General features: G+C 34.7%; 1 long non-coding RNA gene across 1 annotated transcript; it reads right to left on the bottom strand.

Moving 5' to 3' along the window:
• Positions 1-1,300: 1,300 nt before the first annotated feature.
• LOC149076259 (uncharacterized) lies at positions 1,301-15,297 on the bottom strand. Its single transcript, XR_016194044.1, has 4 exons — positions 10,244-15,297; positions 9,582-9,627; positions 9,316-9,463; positions 1,301-1,810 (listed from the first exon to the last, which is right to left on the bottom strand). It is a non-coding gene; the product is annotated as an uncharacterized LOC149076259 (long non-coding RNA).
• Between the last annotated feature and the right edge of the window lie 2,692 nt (positions 15,298-17,989).

Genomic DNA, 17,989 nt, shown 5'->3' with positions numbered 1-17,989 from the left:
TGTTAGAACGACATAGAAACAAATGCAAAGTCTTTTTACTGCATTGTATCGCCAAGAATAGGGGACGAACAGGTAAAGTGCACATCAAATACCACTGCACGCATAAATGCTTTATGCGGGGCGTTGCTAAACGAGATCGCCAAGAAACACGTTAAACTCCGAAAGAACACTAGATACACAGATTAATGTGCTTTTATTACCGCGTAATTGTAAAAAAATAATCGTAAATGTAATTTAAACGTCAATTTAATGTTATTAGTAATTACCAAAAATTTTTATCTCTCGCGAACAGTTGGTCATGTTTCTCTTTTGTTGCAATGGGCGTTAATTTGTTACCCTTATTAAAACGAAGAACTGATCGAGTCAGGTTTTCTCGAGATAGCATCCCTCGTAGTGTGGGGTGTTAAAAATTTCGATTTGATGTCCAGATCTATCTACGGTGCTTGCGATTTATATATTTTTTCAACTCGCAAGCACACAACCTCTTCAAAAACGTCACGTTATTCACTTCAAAACCTATTTGTAGGAGTTATGGAGGTGGTAGATTTTCTTGCGCATCTATCGGAGATCAGTGATGACAATCTCGGCGAGCAAACTACCCTGAAAAAATTTTCTTTCACGGTTGGAATACTATAAAAGTGTGATAGATCTTTTACACAACTTTAAAAAACAAACAATGAGGCCGAAATTACACTATAAAAGTTTGATTAAAATCCCTCTTACAAAAATTACAGGATTAAATTAATTTTAATAAAAAGACTTTTATGAAACTTTTATAGTGCAATACCGGCCTAAGTAAGTTTTTTCATAGGAATTCAAAATTAATGTGTTGCCGTTTAATGGTAAAAATATTGTCATGTATTTCGCAGGAAAAACCTAGAAAAGCATTCTACGAAATTCAGAATAACCAATTTCAAAATATGAATTTAATTTTGGATGATAAACTTTAAACGTCTTACTAAGAAAAACATTCTTCACTCTGGTTAGAGCATAACATTCATAATTTGCTGAAAAAAGGAAAGTTTTCTCAACAATCAAGTTCAGTTGTGCTGAAATTGTGGTCTACGCTGCAGCTATTTACGTAGTTTCCTTTTGCACTGATTTCACTGTCTGTAAGAGATCATAAAAAACTCTTTCCCAAAAAATGAAGAGATCAGTTGATTGTTTATAATTAGTATTTAAAAAGTGTTTTTTAGGTATCGCCAGAACAGAACGTGCATAGCGATGAGTTGCCATTCTTATTTTTTGTTTGTTGGTGAGATGAATCGTATTTAAATTTTTTGAGAATGGCACCTCGTAAGTCACAGTTTGTGACACATCTACCACACGAGAAACGATAAAAACCATTTATTAGAAATAGAAAGCTCGAGATATTCATAATGAAACACATATTGTAGAATACTGCATACTATACATAAATAATTGCTTAGTTATGCCACTAAATTTCTAAAAAAAAAGAGACCGTTCCCCAACCTGAAATTCTTCATTTCACGAATGAGCGAACCCTTTCAGTAGCTAGACGTTCCTCTCTAGAATCCTAGTAGTATGATGCAAAAAGTACATCATAACAAGAAGTATCAGTTCAGAGTTAAACTATACTAGAATCAGCCATGACGTCAGCGAGAAAGTTTTTCTTGATCCTGAGAATTTAATTGCATGAAGCGAACCAAGTTTGCCGCTCCCAAAAAAGTATTCGCTCTAAATAATGACAAAAACGATAGGTTTTCTTTAAATTCTTCGCTTCAGTCATCAACTTCATTCCACTTGGATATCTATGGACGTCCAATTCATGATTCAGGTGTTGTAATATCTAAAATAATAGCAACAAACGAGTATTATGAAGCTAAGAATTTTTACACATATGTTAAGAGCATAATTATGCATGCATGCGATCACCTAAACAGAAAGAATAACAAGTGACCATAAGGTTCAGTTATTACCCTACACCTGTTAGGATATCTCGGAATTCTACCACCAAAATAAAAGAGATGATAGTACACGTCAAAACAAACAACTTTCCGAAGGATTCCAGGGCTGCAACCCAGTTATTTGGAGAATACGAGCATTATACCACTTCGAAAGTACCAAAATGACGACCACGTTGTCCACATGACGAGCGAAAGAAAATTTTCTTCTTCCCAGTTATGGACAATTGCGGAAAAAAATGTCCTCTCTAACGGTATTATATATATGTAGGGAAAATATTTATCCCCCTCTCACTCGGGCTGAATATTTAAGTAATTTATGACTTCAGGACGGATCGCAAGAAAATTACGCGCACTAAAACTATATTTTCGTTAAAAAGATGCTCTAAGATACCTTGTAGTCCAAAAAAATTTCTTGGGAAAAAAAAATCTTCATGGGATTTTAAATCTGCCTGAAACAATAAGCAATCCCTCAGCAGCTTCAAATACGGGCCGGCACGGATGCAGCCAAATGTGTGACAGTTCCCGTGCCGGTGGTAGACCGGGCCTATAAGGTGCAAGATCCCGTCATTGCTGGACCAGCAAGCTTTCGCTGAAAGTAACAAGTGTGCTGACATTTGGTAAGCATACCGTAAATTGTCCCAAGGGCGATATCCTGAGTTGCCGTCAGCCACAAGACAAGTACATCTGGCCAATCGACACAGAAGGGGAGGTGATAGACGAGCCCAAGTGGAACATAAAATATCACTGCCAACCCTGTCCTATCTCGAACCGTTTTCCAGTCATGGTGGACACTGGATTAGGAGAAAACAATGCATCTAGTCAGAAAAAACCTAAAGTTGTGAATTGATACCAAATTCGTCAAAATATCTGGATTTAATAACGAGCTACAAGCGCATATATTGGCGAAGTTCAAAATCGAACTGTCGTTAAAATTTTTCCATAGTCAGTGGCGCAACAGCACGCAAACAGCTTTTTAGCTAAAATCGGTAAATTTTACCAAAAACGTATCCATTGCATAACATATCAGTTGAGGAGGAATTTAGTTTTTTGTTTGCATTGCATCACTGAAATCTGCGTTCGCCGAAGTAATTTTAGTAGGTTTCGGCAACAATTCGATTTTTCACTTCACCAATCTTTCCGCGCTTGAAGTTCCCCCATTAAATACAAGTATCTTGTAGATAGAGGTAATGTCACTTTATAGGATTTTTCTGCAAAATCAAATGGCCATTAATATCTGTATCCACCAATTCAAATTTTCGTCGAACATCCATCTTCTTCGACAACGCTGATTTTCATGTATTACAAACAAAAGGCTAAATTTCTCTATATCAGAACACCGATATGGCTTGCTGCAGGCTCTTTCGAAAGCAGGTAGAATAGGCTAGTTTTTGGTGAATTTGACTGATTGCAGCTACGAGGGTTTTTGTGGAATTTGCTATGCAAAATTTTGGCGACAATCTGATTTTGAACTTTGCCGATATTTCAGCTTGCCACTAATTTGTGTCACCAGATAGAATTTTTTTTTATGTGCTTGGTTTGCCTGTACGCCTCTCAAAAACTTCACAGATTATGGCTTTTTCAGACAATACATATTTTTTTACTATAATATGTACACAACTCGAAAACGGTTCGAGATAGGACAGGGCTGGTAGGGTGAATGTCCCACTCGTTTATCACGCCCCCCCCCACCGTTTGTTTGGCAGAACAAATCACGTTAACCCTGTATTTGTGGGTACGAAACTAATCGGAACACCAAATCACAAAATTATCGAAATAGTGGCCAAAACAATCAGTATTTTTTAACCCCTTAACATCGTACAGGGATGTACTCAGTGTCGTCCCTGTGTGCAAATTGCATTACATTCGCACTATCCCTTCATTTGTAGTCCTGTAAACAATTGCTTCCTTTACCTCAGCAATAATTTTTTCTTCTCTACCTCGCCACGGTTTGACGAGTAAAATAGTAATGAAAAAATATAGTATTACATACATAGAGGATATACATACACTTTTCTCTTCCTTCCATTCCCTATGCGTTAACAACTATACTACTTTGAGATTTTTCTCTGCGAGATCATTTGTTCATTACCCACATTTATTGATAGAAGCCTGCATGTAATGGAGTGAATGTGTCTCTACAGAAAGCAACAAAGCCTGCAACATTCCAAATTCACTCATAATACAGAAGGCAAAATAAGCGTTCAAAATTTTCTTCTTGGAATTCGAAAGTCAGATGGCAGCACTTCATAGACACATAATTGCACTCCCCAGTAGAAAAACTTCACAGTGGGTAATGTAATAACACATGACGCCAATTCGTTAGAATTTGAAAAGGAATGTTTACTTGGGCATATATGCAGTTTAGAAGTTGTAACATTTCTGCCAACAGCATGAATTTCTGTGTCTTAGCTTATAGTTAAATTGAGATTTTCGCATCATGCAGAAAGTTGCAAATACACTGAAGAGGGGCCAGGGAAGAGTGAAAGCACATAACGGCGGAGAGAACGAGATGTTCACACACAGCCAGAAGCGAACAGATTGAGCAGTTAACTTTGTTCAGTGTTTAACAGTTTCTTCGTTCATCTGTGTTTGTTCGTCTCTAATCTTGCACTAGCATAGTTTCTGGTTAAGTGCATTCAGCTGCCTTGTGCGCTACTCTTAACTTTAGATTTTTAATTTTGAACGTTGCTTTTTTTTATATACATGTTACTGCCAAACCCCAATTCTCGACGGAGCCGGCCAATGTCCGAAATTCGGATCGAAAAAATCCGCTAAGGCCATTTCGGCGTTGATCTGGATCACTCCTAATGAGTTAGTACTGGAAAAAGTTGGTGGTCAATAGTTTTTCTGAAGAAATGTGATCTTTTCTGCTAGAACATACATGTATTTGTGATGTCAACATCAACATCTTAGTTAAAACGACGTTGGTGATGATGAATTTCAGCACACTCTTACAGCGCCATTATGGTGACGAAAAAACTCTCGAAATGCTCCAAAAAATCACATAAAAAACATTTTTTATTTCTTCAGTGAGACGATGTGATGGCCGTTCTCGCTCTCTCTTCTTCCTCCACATACATCAGACAACCGTCGCTGATGGAAAAAAAACCACGTCAGTGAAATATATCGTACGTTCTACTTTTTGGTGAGTTCTTGCTACAAATGCTAATTAATTCCAAGTCAACCATTTCAGCGGCAATTACGAAATGTCTCAGTTACCTTGATAATTTGTATTTCGACAATCCGAATTATCTCATCTCCTCAACCAGTCATCTCTCTGACTACGATTTACATCTCATGCCGATTTTCGGTCCAAATCACGTGGATAAGACGGAATAATTCGTCATACAACTGCTGCCACCTCCTAAAGCATCCTCTACATTACTTTTTCGCCAGTAGATGGAGTTGAACAATCATATTTCAATATGAAAGTAATATACGTTCTGCTTCATTTCAAACCACCCATGTTTGTCTACCACCGCACCCGTCAAATCGACTGCGAGAGGGTGGAGTTTGCTATTGCCAAATTTCGATAACAGGAGATAGACGGCGTTTGAAACATACTTCCAACTTCTCTTTGCGGTAGTATAAAAATATTTATACACTATAAAGTATGGAAAAAAATAAAGGCATTTCTTTTCCTCGGTTTATTGTTCTTGGAGTTGCGGAGAGATGACATCGTCCGCATTGCGGAGAGATTGTGCAGACATCACCTGCACAAAAATGTCTTATCGAAAAGCTGTGTCATTATACAGAGAGTTCGATTATTTCCACTGCGCCAGTTATAAAAAGAATCTGAAATTTATAAAACCGCTGAAAGGATTGATACATCACAAGCGAGGGAATGAAACCTCAGTCCAAGTCCGTATGAATAGAACTCATCCTTTAGCTGCAAAAAAACTGTCGAGTACTGCAATGTTTGAAATATTCTTTTTCCCTACTTTTACATAATTCGAGTGAGTGAAAAAATATATCCAGACTGTCCCAAATTCTTTACACAGCAGATATCTCTGCAATAGTTAACAAATTAACTTTATATAGATTCTGAGCGCTTTGACCCTTTGAGAAAACATTTACAAAAAACTGCACATTTTCAAATGAAATATTAACAGAAATATTTGACTTTGAAATTTTCAGCATTTGTCACGAATGATTTAAAGTGTGGTTTACAAATTGCGAAGAGTAAATTGAATACTAAGTTATAAAAATTCCGTGATTGTCAAAAAATTTAATTGCTATTTATTCTGAATAGAATGGTTGAGTTCATTCTACTTGTGTAGAAAAAGCAAATTTTGTTGTAAAAGATTATCAAATCATATTTGACAACAATTTTATTGAAAATATTTTTTCAGCCACCTAGTTTAGCATTTTCTAGATTTTGCATTTGAGTAAAATTTTTAAAAATGACAACTTTTGAATCAATCGAACCTCGCCAACACAGTGATAAGTTGCCAAAACATATTTCATACGTCGATGAATAATATTGCATGTAAAAATATGAATGAAAATGACTTTTCAGAACGAGATGTAAATTTCAATTATTGAATTTTTCACCACAAGGGGACTGTATAAAAAGTTAATTGTTCTAGTTGCAATGTAAACAATTAGGGAAACCCTGTGCATGTATTTTAAATAAATGCGATAAATCGGTTATAAGCATAGTATCGATTACTATGTATGATGAGATTTATCACATTCACCGCAACATACGATTAGTAAAAACCCGTTTTATGGACATCGGCGATACAAGAAAATTCGTTCGAACACCTCGTGTAGTAATTACCACACTCTAGTGTGGTCAAAGTATGATAACCACCTCCACATCACGAAGAGTGACAGGAAAATTTCATACACGATGGTAGAGAGACAAAAACCGTCACAGGCAATGACAGAAGGGGAGAAAAGAAGTTGCTAATTTCTCTATTATAGAGTAACAGGGCCTTTCTTGGTGCCAATGGCTCAATCTCTCAATGTACGAGGGCGAAATATCTCGGTTTAGACTAGATGGAAGGAATTGAGTTTGCTCACTATTCTTATTGACCAAGCGTTTCATTGGTGGGGGTTCTAAAGGTGTTGCAAGAAGTCTGTATGGAAAGGGGTTACAGATGGGAACAATTGCGATGTTTTTGCGACTGTGTTGATAAGTTTTCCCTTTCAACTCTCTCGCTACTATTGTATGAGTAATAATCAGAGCATTTATACAAGGCAAGGGTGACGAGAGGAATAGACGATAATACTATGTGAGATTTAAGTCTGCTAGTTAAACTGCACATCGTCTCAAGGTGTTGCAAGAAGTCTGTATGTAAAGGGGTTACAGATGGGAAGAATTGCAATGTTTCCGCGACTGTGTTGATAAGTTTCTAATTTCTTGAAAATTGGTAATTTTAGGGACTATACAAATAACGATCTCAACTAATGGCCATTTTATTTAGATTACTTTTATTGCGTATTTGTGAAAGACAAATGCTCTTCACCACTCAGTGTCTCATACTTCTCCATTTGGATAAAATATAACTATTCAATCCTTATTGACAAGACCAATAAATGAAATGAAAAAACAAAGCATGACGCGTTGTAAAAAAAAATCTCTCATCTGAAGATAGCAAATGCAACGAACCAGTTTCACACCACTGGTCACGAGAAACTCAAATGAAAAGCTGGTTACGTAATGAAATACCTTGACTGGAAAGGCTTAATTAATCATCTCAATAAAATTGAATTTTACATTCTAGAAAATGCAACCGATCATCTTATTGGTAGCATTTTTAGTTTTATAAAAGGAATTTTATTAAACTTTTATGAAGGTTCTTTTATAAAACTTGAAAAATGCAACCAATAAACGTTTCAGTTAGATTCCAGCAAATGTATCCATTAGGTTTACTAGTTGTTTTTTGAAGGTTTGTAAAAGATCTACGATCAAACTTTTATAGTGTAATCCCGGCCTTACACAAAAATTGTGTTACATTCTCATCTCAAATCGGCGCAAATACTTGACAAGCAAAAGAATGGTGTCTTGCAAACGGTTTCCGGGTTATTAGGCCATGGTCTAGGAGATTTTCTTCCTGACGTTTCGCCCACATCTGTGGCAGACATCATCTGAGGTTACTTGGACGTAAGTCTCCGCGGCAAGCGAGAAAGGCTTCGTACATCTACTGTCATCGACTTGTTCTCTATATGCATTTCTGAGACTTGATCGGCCGCAAAAGAACCGCATTGGTTGGCTTGTGTGGATGTGTTGTGCGCCGATTGGCTGCAAGTGGTGTCTGGCGACGATTGGCTGTCGAGATGCATATAGAGAACAAGTCGATGACAGTAGATGTACGAAGCCTTTCTCGCTTGCCGCGGAGAATTACGTCCAAGTAACCTCAGATGATGTCTGCCACAGATGTGGGCGAAACGTCAGGAAGAAAATCTCCTAGACCATGGCCTAATAACCCGGAAACCGTTTGCAAGTCATTTAACGCCGGCCATGAAAGCCTCAGACAATATTTCAAAAGAATGGTGTGTTTGACGTAATATTACGTCATAATTTGAATTACCCTGTATAAAAAGTACGCGAATTGAAACAGATCTGACACAAAAGACTGGTCATTTGTAATGCACATAGCTGATATGGAAATCTAGTATATGCCAATCAAAATAATTTTTTTAAGCTTATTGCTTATAGGCCTAAAGCTTATGTAACCATTTTACGATCAAGGACGAAATATTGCGTTTAAACGCCAGTGGAATTCAAACAAGTTGTTTTCTTTCCTTTCTCCTCATCAACGCTGAAGCTTTGTTGTAACCCTATAAAATGAAGTTGTGTATTCTTACCTCCGTCCGTCCTATACTCTCGCTAGTGCCGCTTTTCCTATACACATCTTTCTACTATATAAATGTAAGAGCGAGAGAACAGGTAAGGTGAGAGTGAAAAGACTTTCTTATCTACTATACTGTTTTCTTTTCATTTGTTTTTTACCTTTCTTTTCTTCTTTCTCCTTATGTACGGTCAAGTTTACCAGATTTATCGCCGATTCGTCAAATATATATAATACCAACTAGTTTATATTATAATATGTATAGTACGAACTAGTTGCCAAGCTTGTAAGGACAGTGGTGAAACCTATACACCTTGCCTAATGTCTTGCTTAGGGATCATATGGGTAACTTTGCACCAATTTTATAAGCTCATGAAAGCTACAAAAAGTAAATTGTGATGGATTTTTATGGCAACAGACCAGTTCTCACACTGTTTAAGAGTACACCAATATCATTTTCTAAAGTCATTTTACATACGTATTTGCTATGCCTAGCGAGAGTTTTTCAATTCTCAAAAACGGTACAAAGTAGCTCCAGGTTACGGTACGTACAATAGCAATCTAATAAAATACGTTATACCACTCACCCTTTCCAGCATCTGTGGAAGAATCCATGGACATTTCTTCAAGGTGTTACATCCGTAATCTCAGTACATGGCAAGAAACTGGAACACTATTTTCTTGATTCAACACAATCATGCCAAGCTTTCGACTTTCCATGATGAATATAGGTGCCTTTAAAGAAATGTATTTGCATTGCAAAGATCATATATTCAACAGAAAAGATTTTTTTCGCAGAAAAAACTAGAAAAAAAAATTAACATGTTCGCTCGAGTTGAAAAAAAATATTTACCGACATCATTTTCCTTTGCAAAGAAAGAGCTTTAAGCAGTCAAGTCCTGGAGGAAAAATATAGATTGAGATTCATTGCAGCTAATAGGTTATTTAATTACAATTGAGAATAGACCAGGTCAGAATAACAAAGGAAAGCGGTACTGAGCATAGGCTTAACGGTGAAGTGAACATGCAATTGAATATTTCATATTCCTAAGCCAAAATAAAATCAAAGTGCGCAAGACCAGAACTTGCAGTGGGTGATAGTTGCTAGTGGACAGTATTGACAAGAACATCAAAATTCAATTTTAATCCTACAAATTGCATTAAGTGAAAACAATACTTCAAATTTAAGGTAATTTTTTTCAAACAGTAATTTCTCTTGGCTTTCACTACAAATGCCTGACTTTTTTTACAAACTATCCCTTGAAATTTGAGAGGTGTGGAGCAAAATCTTCTTCGATAACACTTAATATTTAATGACTATAAAAATAAATATGACTTCAATATTTTTCAGAAAGTAGAATAACAAATTTTGATTTTAAGTGTGAGAATACCATAAGCTAAAGTGACAATCAAGTTTTTCCTTGCAGTTTATGTATCATAAATGTTGAGGACAGAAAAATCAGTATTGAAAATTAGTGAAAAAAAGTATTACGAACAGAAAAATAAATTTCTTACCACATCTTATCAGCTTTTTGATGACAATCATCCACCACGAAGGTCAGTAATTCAATTATGGCAAAAACATCCATGTCTTCGGCTACCACTGGCAAAGTGACTGTCATTGGCTAATTCTTCAAAATCGACTGAGATACTCCATGCCATGATTCTATGAGTGTTTTACTCATCAAATGGAACCGCCCAGGATGTTGATTAAAAGATTGTGTTCGGGCCGTGATCATGACAAGGTTGGTTTTTTATAACTCAAGTACTCAAACTCAGCTGATATCTGATCTTCATCTTTCCCTTCCCTCAATAAATTCAATATAAATACACACAAATGGCATATATAATACATGTATTTAATATTTTTTCTAATTGATAAACTAATTCAACCAAAATGCATATCATTAAAGCAACTATAACAACGATATAACAAAAAATTGGCACAAATTTATGCTCTACAGACTGAATAACTGATCGACTTAGATCATTGCAACACAATTCACATTAGAGCAAGTACAATGATATTTACATCTTTAAAAAACACGAAGTAATTGATTTCGTCCGGGACTCAATCATAATTGGCTTTTTGCGGAACGATTTTTTAAATTAACTCTACACGATTGCATAATATTCATCAAAATTTTCACATAAAAGGGTTGCCCTCATACAGAAATCGCTATTAATAGCATTATTTACTGCAATTACCTTGGTCATCCAGATTTATGCACAGTTCAAAGGAGATGGTGCTCTGTGAAATCATTAGCAATTCTCATAACGGTAAAATTGCTGTCAGTTCAAAGTTTCAAGAAAAGTAGGTAATTTACTTTGTGAATTTTTATAAGCGAATTAAAATCAATTTTGATATTTTTTAATTAGAACTTGAGCAATGAACTCCAAGTATGATCCTGTATATTATCAAATGTAACAAAAAAAACATAAGAGAAGTTAAAATAACAACAGCAATATTTGATTTTTTACTAGAACGATAGAATTTGACGGGAAATGAAATATAATGACATGTGTAACAAGAGCTGAATGCAAACAAAATTTTACCAGGTCCTCAGAGACCAGTGCCTTCATGAACCACAATATGGGTACAACCTAGTAGCAACTGAAGGAAAAACTAAGTAAAATCAAAAATTCAAAAACTTGGAAAAAATGAAAATTTTGATCGGCTTGATTGAGTGGCCAAACTAAATTTATACAAAAGAGTAAGCCAAACAACTCAATTTCTGAACGTAGATATTGAGTATGGTGCAGCAGCACGAATGCAACGAAGAAAAATAATTTATGTAGCATGATAATCATGCGAGGACATTTTCGCAACATCAAGGACTTGATTTTTGATGATGAAATAAATCACATGCTTGGTATGCAGTTGTCATGCAAATTTTTAATGATAGCAGCGCATCTAAGTGAAGTGGCAAAAATAACTGGTCTGGAAAAAATCTTAACGGCTTTGAATAGAAAGATATTAACAGGTGCACTGACACACCAAAAAAATTCAATGCAAGAGAGTTCAATATTCATCAATTGAACAGAAATGGTAATAGAACTTGCACATTATAAAGCAAGAGATGAATCAACAAAGAACCAAAGTATACTAATGAAAAGAAATTCAACTTCCTTGAACTATAGAAAATAACTCTCAAGGAAGGAGTCCCAAGGTGACGCCTCCAGAAAGTCTTGAAAACATTACTACTGATTCTACTCAAGTAATTATGTACAAAAATATTCAAAAATTCAGTGGAATTGTTATGGGTCCAGACGTGCCAACTTATGGAATCCAGAAATCCGGAGATTCCCCCCCACTTCCCCTGTCACTCATAGACTCGATCAAAAAAAAAAATTCGAAACTTTTTTTTAAATATCAATTAAGAAAAAGTTCCCCCAAGGCAGGTTCTGCATTGCCCTCGAGTAGAATATATTTCCATAGCAGTCTTTCCATGCAGAAAGGAGAAATCACTTCTACATATACTGTTCATAAAACATAAGTGTTTCCTTTCGTGGATGCTATCAGTGAGTGATTGATAATCTTGGGTATATGAACTCTTAAATGCTTTATATAGCTTAAAGTTTTATATTTTCTTTTTCTGAAGACATATTTAATTGGAGGAAACAATTTAAAAACTTCAAAATGCGAAGCTGCTGAAGAAAAAACTTGTGTTTGCCGCACGGCTGTTGATGGAATATAATAAAAATTACACAGGAATTTCGGCACCCAAGGTCATGCCCCTGATAAATGATTGCCGATAAACGCTACGTAAACAAAGTCACGTCTTTGATAGCTGCTTGAATGCGGTCACCAAGACTTTTTTTACGGCCTTCCTCTATGGGTGTTTTTCCTAACAACGACGGCAGTGATTGACGTCACGACAACGTGAAAGCTCGCGTAAAATCTAATTTTCTGCGAAAATCCGGAGTCTTCCGCCTAATCCGGAGAGTTGGCAGGTCTGTGGGTCATTCAAATAAAAATGTAAATATTAATATTTTTAATGTCAATAGAGGCCAAGAATGAATTTAAAAATCCTGCAACCCTAATGTTAGAATGAAGTTACTTAAACACATGATCAGGCACAGTATAAAGAAAGAGAAGTAACACTAGTTTTTAGAAGCTGAGAGGTAGGTAAAGAAAGCAAAAATAAGTTTTTATAGATATTAACAAGAAACGTGAGAGGTGATGAGAAGCCAACTGTTATTTTTAACAATATTTTACGGCTTCAATAATTGCACTCCAGGGCAAATTTTTTGTTTTTATGGGTTTCTGGGCAAGAAAAATATATTTGCATTTTTTTCATTACTTTTTGGGAATGGCACCGTGGAATCCTTTCTTTGTCAGAGCATTTGTTGTTAATCCTGGGTATGCGTAGATCAGTAAATTCCAAAATTATCTCCAATCAGTAAAATATGTTTGCCGCAATTGACGTACAAATCCTAGTACGTCAATACTTTTCACAAACTTTGATACTGAGTTCAATACTCAAGAATGTACTATACTAAACTAAAAAAAAAAAAAAATCAACAATCATAACAAGATACTGAACCGCATTGTTCTCTAAAGCAAAAAATTCAACTCATCTCGGCTAGTCCTGAACAGAAAATAGAATGAAGGGTTCAAAAATTCACACAACTTTTCACCTTAATGAATTAATTTGGAAAAACAAGTGATGCAAATTTCAATCATTCACAAAAACACTAGCCCAAAATTTGGAGAAACTTCATAATCATGAATACATTTTTATTATTCAAAGCAGGGTTGTTTGGTTTAAACCATGATTTAAACCTTGGTTTTAACCAAGTGGTTTTTTTCAAAAAATCAAATAAAAGTGGCCTAAATATTTTTTTCCTCGAAAAATATCATATTGGTTCATTATTAGCCAAAACGTTTCATTTTGACCACATTTTATATCCTTGGGGTACATTCTGATGGTATATCTTTAAATGACATAAGATTTTATAAGTGGTTTTTTTCAAAAAGTTTCATAAAAGTGGCCAGAATATATATATATTTTTCATATGAAGTATCTTAGTTTTTTAAAGTTATATACAAAAGCCAAAATTTCTCATTCTTGCAACATTTTCTAACCTTTGGCTACATTCTGATGATCTATATATCTTTAGCAAATTCATGAATAAGGATTGCATCACACATCTAAATGTAGTGGTGTATTATCTGACAAGGTTTCTTTTTCCCTTCACAAAGAAGCAGCAACAGTAGTGACACCAGGTGGTCCTATAATCCAATAGACACCAGCTGTCTTTAAAGGACAAAGACTAATGTACATGTATAGTTGCATTACCTCGCATACATTTTCATTTTTTTCCCCCCATAAGAAGTAGCACATCTCCTCTCCCAGTCTTAATATTCAATAGTAATTTTTTTTTATACTTTCACTGTAGTTAATCAGTTAATGCCCCTTGATTAAGCCCAGTTAATCAAGGTTCTACTGTACAGTAGTAACAGATTTATGAAAAATAATCAGCTATATACAGGGTGATTATAATTTGAAGTTTTCATTCCAAAACTATTCAATAAGAACTACTGGTCAGAATGACTTAAAAATTTGCACAGATACTCATGAAGCAATGGAAATATCTTTCGCAAAAGGAAAAAAGTGCAAGTAGTGCAAATAGATGATGCTGTACTTGGCCAGCAGTATAATCTATTTTGTGCAACCACATCATTAAGGCACTTCCACAGCATCAGTGTGTGGGTAGAACTTCTATCAAGATACACATTGCAATACCAGTAAAGCAGCTGCTGAAGACCCATTTTGACAGGATGCACCTTAATCCTTGAAACTTCTGGCTGTGGGGTACCTCAAAATGTTATAAACAGTGGTCAGATTGCAAACTTTGGTGAATTGCAATCTCCAGCACATCCCCTATATGTTAAAAATTCCTCAGGAATATTAATGTGGGAGCGTGTTAGTAGTATATACTTAAAAGGTATATTTTTAAAAGATATAATAATGAACAAATGAAGGTCCAGATATGATAATTAATGAAGCGAGAGCATAAATATGATCATTTTCATATCTGGAGCCCTCTATTAGATGATCATATCTGGGCCCTGGGGCCCAGATTATGATCATGTATATACTACTCGCATTTGATTTAATAAAGCTGAATTGCAAGCACATCCACATCATGACTATGGCATACTCTGATCTGTTGTTGAACAAGAATTTTTGTGCTTTCAACCTCATAGCCAGAACACGGTGGACAACATATTTAACATTTCTTAAGGAAGTTGTAAATATTTTTCAATTACTTCTTTTTTTGTGATGTTTCCATGAATTATGAAAGCTATCATTTTGCCATGACTGGCTATTGTTTCCATTCTGCGAACAAATTTCCCACATGTTGGATGATGTCATTAATTTTACATTTTTAATTATTTTTCCCCGTTTATTAAATAAAATTGAATTTTTTCAGGAATATTCATGTCAATGTTCAAGTCATTCTGACAATCATTCTTTTTTTACAGTGTTTTGAAATCAGAACCTTAGTTATAATCACCCTGTATATCGTAAATCATTGCTAATTAATCTGCATTATTTATGCCTCATTATATTCACCTAATTTTTTATTACTTTTTGCAAAATATCTTCCTAATTAAGTATACTGAAAGTAACTGGAGAGAAACCTTTATATATTATATTATATGATTAATAACATTAAAAGAATTTTCAAACACACAATCCATTGAGTTAAGCAAAAAATAATTAAATTGCAAAAGGTTGGTTTTTGTTAAAATGCAAGAAATATTTGTTGATTAATTAGTATGGGAATAGTGTTAATTACATTAATAAACATTTTATTTTAATTAATTATTAGAAGTTTGAATGATTTTTCAGAAATTTTATTGTTTTTAATTTTAATACTATTTAAAACAAAAAAAAAACGGTTTAAACCAAAAAAACCCCGGTCTTTTGGTTTTTTACCAACCCTGATTCAAAGGATGAAACAATGTGATAAAGATGGAAAGAAAAATTCAAGTTTGACAATGACATCCCCATTTCGTCAATATGCGTCAGTGAAGGAATTTGTTGCAGCGTAGCTGCATTAAATCAAAGAACAATTTGCAATCATGAAGTAAATAGAAAGAAAACTTGTAAACAAAGTAAAACTTGAAAAATTGATAGATATCAGTTTTTCAAAATTCAACAAAAGAATTGTTCAATTAACTATTTTTATGTAAACTCTATATGCAAGCTTTCCAAATTGTTTGTCTAGATTATAGCCTATCTCTGCAAACGTTGACTTCAGAAACGTGGAATTACAAAATGTTTATCAAAAGACATGCTGTAATCTAAGGCTAAGCGCACACCGGTTAGACACAAGTATACACCATTAAAGCAGCTTTAGACAAGCTTAGGCCATGCATATAGTGAGACGACAAAAAGGTACAAGAATGTAGGAGAGATTAGTGATGAAAACAGTTGTGCTGTTTTGTTTTACACCACACATACTTGAGAAGCGAGACAAAAAGCAACTCTACAAAGTGCACGACTTGAAAAAAAAAAAAGGTTTTTTTTTCCATCTCAAATCTCTTTACGCCGATTTTCTTTCTTTAAAAAATATGAGCTTCTGTGGAGGAATCATCATCACACCTGAACATTTCAGAACTCTTCTGGTCATTTTCTCTGTCCTCCTCCTATGTGCGGACATCTTTTCTCCCACCACTTATGCAATCTTTTCTTCCCAGTTGCCATTCGCTTTCCTCTTTGTCCCAGTATATGCACAGTATTAGCCAGTTTTGTTCACACTAATATGTAAGATGCACCCTCTGACTTACCAGTGTTGTGCCATACAAATCAACATAAACAACAATGACTGAGCTTGTATAAAGCTGTCTTGTGTCTAACCGTTGTGCACCCAGCCTAAAATGCCAAATTCTTTGAAAGGTTAAAAAGAAACTTAAATTTTTATGCAAATACTATCTACTAAATTTTCTAACTCTTCCAGTCAGTAAAATACAGTTTCCAACTCCGAGAAATTATTTACAAAGTATCATCTACAATTTTAATATTCAATTACATTTGACTCAAAGGTTTGAGCACTTGTCACCAATGACTGAGAGCATGGTTAATAAATTGTGAAAATGCAAAAGAAATTCAAGAGAATGAATGTATTTGTGATGAAATACTAGTATGATAAAATGATTTCGACCATGGCGGATGAGAAGTATCAAACACAGTGAGTGATGAAACTCAAATAAGAATGGTAAATATTATTTTGTTTTCAAATTAAATCTCTAAATATCCTAGCAGACTTGCATTTTAATGAAGTGAGGGGAAAAAACCAAAGATAAATGAATGAACTGAAATGAATAACTAAACAAAATAAAGAATAAAAAAAAAAAAAAAAAAAAAGAGGCTGCATAATGAATAAATGATTACATATTCACACTAACAACCAAACAATAATTCATAGAATTCTAATAGTCCTAATTTTGTATCTAGTATATGAATGATTTTTTTTTTCAATTAAAATTAAATATGGAATTTTTATAAAAGACTTTTCGGAGCAGAACAATTCGTGTCCCACAAACCTCCTCACAAAATTATATTTAGCAATTAGTAATGTAAAAATGGGTTCATTTTCTCATCCAGGCCCATGAGCTGAGAATCCTCTGCAATCCAAAGGATCTATGGACTGCTGGTTAAGAATCGCTGCTCTAAGGGTATTAGAGGAAAATTATCAACTCACAATTTTAACTTTTGACATTGTGCTAATCAATCTACTACACTTGATGAGCAAAGTTGATGTAGAAATGGTGTGAACTAAGAAATAATCAGTAGTAAAGAACATTACTTAGAGCAAAAAAAATGGGGAGAATATGAACTTATCACTTCACCATGAATAGTTTTTGATTCAGTCTTTTTTTATAGTTTAAAAGCCTCTCAGCACCATAAACCCTTTAAAAAGGATATTTCCCCTGAAAAATTCTTTGAATGCAATTTCCTCAAACTGCAGTTTTTGTGTTTATTGGTGAAATGAAAAAATATCTGTATCTCCAGAAATACTCAAAACTTTCAATATAAAGTAAATAAAAAATATAATTATTTAAAATAAATCACCCTGCACTTTTCCTTTGTGAAGGGAACAGCGTTGTGGAAGAAATCATTTGAGTTTACTTTGATTCGGGTCTAGGTCAATTTGTCGCGGGACAATTCGTCGCAGCGTCAATTCGTCATGCAACAAACTCGTCGCACGCTCATTTCGTCGCGGTACAAATTTGTCGCAGGCTCA

Source organism: Pholcus phalangioides, unplaced genomic scaffold, assembly GCF_987345545.1.
Source record: "Pholcus phalangioides strain wild (caught in Gottingen) unplaced genomic scaffold, Ppha-v1.0 ptg000015l_1, whole genome shotgun sequence".
In the NCBI taxonomy this organism is placed as follows: domain Eukaryota; kingdom Metazoa; phylum Arthropoda; class Arachnida; order Araneae; family Pholcidae; genus Pholcus; species Pholcus phalangioides.
This window is presented reverse-complemented; position numbering and strand designations above follow the sequence as displayed.